Source organism: Oncorhynchus tshawytscha, unplaced genomic scaffold (assembly GCF_018296145.1).
Source record: "Oncorhynchus tshawytscha isolate Ot180627B unplaced genomic scaffold, Otsh_v2.0 Un_contig_3379_pilon_pilon, whole genome shotgun sequence".
Classification (NCBI taxonomy): Eukaryota; Metazoa; Chordata; class Actinopteri; order Salmoniformes; family Salmonidae; genus Oncorhynchus; species Oncorhynchus tshawytscha.
Genome location: NW_024609265.1, coordinates 45,001 through 50,000, shown reverse-complemented (window position 1 = coordinate 50,000; position 5,000 = coordinate 45,001). Strand labels below are relative to the sequence as shown.

Sequence of the window (5,000 nt, the reverse complement as noted above, 5' to 3'; positions counted from 1 at the left end):
CACACTATACTATAGACAGAATATACACAGAATATACACACTATACTATAGACAGAATATACACAGAATATACTATAGACAGAATATACACAGTTATACACACTATACTATAGACAGAATATAGACAGAATATACTATAGACAGAATATACACAGAGATATACACACAGAATATACTATAGACAGAATATACACAGAATATACAGAATATAGACAGAATATACTATAGACAGAATATACACACACTATACTATAGACAGAATATAGACAGAATATACTATACACAGAATATACTAGAATACAGAATATACTATAGACAGAATATAGACAGAATATACACACTATACTATAGACAGAATATACACAGAATATACTATAGACAGAATATACACACTATACTATAGACAGAATATACACAGAATATACACACTATACTATAGACAGAATATAGACAGAATATAGACAGAATATACTATGGACAGAATATACACACTATACTATAGACAGAATATACACAGAATATACTACACTATACTATAGACAGAATATAGACAGAATATACTACAGACAGAATATACTATGGAACAGAATATACTACACAGAATATACTACCAGAATATACAGAATATACTACCAGAATATACTACAGAATATACTATAGACAGAATATACTACCGCCAGAATATACTACAGAATATACTACCGCCAGAATATACTACCGCCAGAATATACTACAGAATATACTACCGCCAGAATATACTACCAACAGACAGAATATACTACCGCCAGAATATACTACCGCCAGAATATACTACAGAGAATATACTACCAACAGAATATACCGCCAGAATATACTACCGCCAGAATATACTACCAGAATATACTACTACTGTACATACCTGAGGAACAGACTGACAGTCAACACTACTGTACATACCTGAGGTGAGGACTTGGCGGTAGAATTCCCCAGGCCCAGTTTCCCGTAGTCTCCGTCTCCGAAGGCCCAGACCATCATTCCATCAGCAGAGACGGCTACGGTGTGATTCAGACCACACGCCACCTGGGAACCGGACAGAACCAGACGTGGGTCAGAAGGTTTGATACCTGAACTGTGTTTGACGTGGTTTACCTGACACAACGAAACCAAATACGTTCAGAGAATGTGTTTTTCTGCTATTATAATGTGATTGTTTGTGTATCCCACCTGTCCGACCTGGTACCTGTTAGTGTATATTACCTGGTATCTGTTAGTGTATATTACCTGGTATCTGTTAGTGTATATTACCTGGTATCTGTTAGTGTATATTACCTGGTATCTGTTTGTGTATATTACCTGGTATCTGTTAGTGTATATTACCTGGTACCTGTTATATTACCTGGTATCCTGGTATCTGTGTATATTACCTGGTATCTGTTAGTGTATATTACCTGGTATCTGTTAGTGTATCTCACCTGTCCGACCTGGTACCCCTCCAACGCAGTGACCTTCTCAGGGAGCTTCTTGTTGGAGGTGTTTCCCAACCCAAGCCTGCCATAGTCCCCGTTCCCAAAGGAGAACAGCCTCCCATCAGCGGTCACCACCGCGGAGTGCTTGAACCCGCAGGACATCTGACCACAGAGGAAACGTGGATGAACATGGGAACAACAGCCAATCAGAACAAGAGGCCTTGTTTTTTTAAAGAAAGAGTGACTTTGCAGATAGATGGGAAATGTATTGGACCAACCCATTCCTCTTTTCCAAATGAATAGTGGTATATTTTACATCTAAATGACAGTAGACTACAGTCTATTACAGTAGAGATACTGACCTGTAGAACCTCTAAATGACAGTAGACTACAGTCTATTACAGTAGAGATACTGACCTGTAGAACCTCTAAATGACAGTAGACTACAGTCTATTACAGTAGAGATACTGACCTGTAGAACCTCTAAATGACAGTAGACTACAGTCTATTACAGTAGAGATACTGACCTGTAGAACCTCTAAATGACAGTAGACTACAGTCTATTACAGTAGAGATACTGACCTGTAGAACCTCTAAATGACTAGACTACAGTCTATACAGTAGAGATACTGACCTGTAGAACCTCTAAATGACAGTAGACTACAGTCTATTACAGTAGAGATACTGACCTGTAGAACCTCTAAATGACAGTAGACTACAGTCTATTACAGTAGAGATACTGACCTGTAGAACCTCTAAATGACAGTAGACTACAGTCTATTACAGTAGAGATACTGACCTGTAGAACCTCTAAATGACAGTAGACTACAGTCTATTACAGTAGAGATACTGACCTGTAGAACCTCTAAATGACAGTAGACTACAGTCTATTACAGTAGAGATACTGACCTGTAGAACCTCTAAATGACAGTAGACTACAGTCTATTACAGTAGAGATACTGACCTATTACAGTAGAACCTCTAAATGACAGTAGACTACAGTCTATTACAGTAGAGATACTGACCTGTAGAACCTCTAAATGACAGTAGACTACAGTCTATTACAGTAGAGATACTGACCTGTAGAACCTCTAAATGACAGTAGACTACAGTCTATTACAGTAGAGATACTGACCTGTAGAACCTCTAAATGACAGTAGACTACAGTCTATTACAGTAGAGATACTGACCTGTAGAACCTCTAAATGACAGTAGACTACAGTCTATTACAGTAGAGATACTGACCTGTAGAACCTCTAAATGACAGTAGACTACAGTCTATTACAGTAGAGATACTGACCTGTCTAGAACCTCTAAATGACAGTAAACTAGAGTCTATTACAGTAGAGATACTGACCTGTAGAACCTCTAAATGACAGTAGACTACAGTCTATTACAGTAGACTACAGTCTAAATACAGTAGACTACAGTCTATTACAGAGAGATACTGACCTGTAGAACCTCTAAATGACAGTAGACTAGAGTCTATTACAGTAGAGATACTGACCTGTAGAACCTCTAAATGACAGTAGACTACAGTCTATTACAGTAGAGATACTGACCTGTAGAACCTCTAAATGACAGTAGACTACAGTCAGTAGACTACAGTTAACAAATGACAGTAGACTACAGTCTATTACAGTAGAGATACTGACCTGTAGAACCTCTAAATGACAGTAGACTACAGTCTATTACAGTAGAGATACTGACCTGTAGAACCTCTAAATGACAGTAGACTACAGTCTATTACAGTAGACTGACAGAACCTCTAAATGACAGTAGACTACAGTCTATTACAGTAGAGATACTGACCTGTAGAACCTCTAAATGACAGTAGACTACAGTCTATTACAGTAGAGATACTGACCTGTAGAACCTCTAAATGACAGTAGACTACAGTCTATTACAGTAGAGATACTGACCTGTAGAACCTCTAAATGACAGTAGACTACAGTCTATTACAGTAGAGATACTGACCTGTAGAACCTCTAAATGACAGTAGACTACAGTCTATTACAGTAGAGATACTGACCTGTAGAACCTCTAAATGACAGTAGACTACAGTCTATTACAGTAGAGATACTGACCTGTAGAACCTCTAAATGACAGTAGACTACAGTCTATTACAGTAGAGATACTATTACAGTAGAGATACTGACCTGTAGAACCTCTAAATGACAGTAGACTACAGTCTATTACAGTAGAGATACTGACCTGTAGAACCTCTAAATGACAGTAGACTACAGTCTATTACAGTAGAGATACTGACCTGTAGAACCTCTAGACTAAATGACAGTAGAACTAAATGACAGTAGACTATTACAGTAGAGATACTGACCTGTAGAACCTCTAAATGACAGTAGACTACAGTCTATTACAGTAGAGATACTGACCTGTAGAACCTCTAAATGACAGTAGACTACAGTCTATTACAGTAGAGATACTGACCTGTAGAACCTCTAAATGACAGTAGACTACAGTCTATTACAGTAGAGATACTGACCTGTAGAACCTCTAAATGACAGTAGACTACAGTCTATTACAGTAGAGATACTGACCTGTAGAACCTCTAAATGACAGTAGACTAAATGAGAACAAATGACAGTAGACTACAGTCTATTACAGTAGAGATACTGACCTGTAGAACCTCTAAATGACAGTAGACTACAGTCTATTACAGTAGAGATACTGACCTGTAGAACCTCTAAATGACAGTAGACTAGATACTGACCTGTCTATTACAGTAGACTACAGTCTATACAGTGAGATACCCTGTAGAACCTCTAAATGACAGTAGACTACAGTCTATTACAGTAGAGATACTGACCTGTAGAACCTCTAAATGACAGTAGACTACAGTCTATTACAGTAGAGATACTGACCTGTAGAACCTCTAAATGACAGTAGACTACAGTCTATTACAGTAGAGATACTACAGTCTATTACAGTAGAGATACTGACCTACAGTAGACTACAGTCTATTACAGTAGAGATACTGACCTGTAGAACCTCTAAATGACAGTAGACTACAGTCTATTACAGTAGAGATACTGACCTGTAGAACCTCTAAATGACAGTAGACTACAGTCTATTACAGTAGAGATACTGACCTGACCTGTAGAACCTCTAAATGACAGTAGACTACAGTCTATTACAGTAGAGATACTGACCTGTAGAACCTCTAAATGACAGTAGACTAGAGTCTATTACAGTGACAGTAGACAGTAGACTACAGTCTATTACAGTAGTCTATTACAGTAGAGATACTGACCTGTAGAACCTCTAAATGACAGTAGACTACAGTCTATTACAGTAGAGATACTGACCTGTAGAACCTCTAAATGACAGTAGACTACAATTACAGTAGAGATACTGACCTGTAGAACCTCTAAATGACAGTAAACTGACAGTAGACTACAGTCTATTACAGTAGAGATACTGACCTGTAGAACCTCTAAATGACAGTAGACTACAGTCTATTACAGTAGAGATACTGACCTGTAGAACCTCTAAATGACAGTAGACTACAGTCTATTACAGTAGAGATACTGACCT

The 5,000-nt window shown here is 37.9% G+C and overlaps 1 pseudogene; it reads right to left on the bottom strand.

Annotated features, from left to right (window-relative positions):
* LOC121844514 overlaps positions 1 to 5,000 on the bottom strand; it is an 86,242-nt pseudogene that overhangs the window by 38,891 nt on the left and 42,351 nt on the right.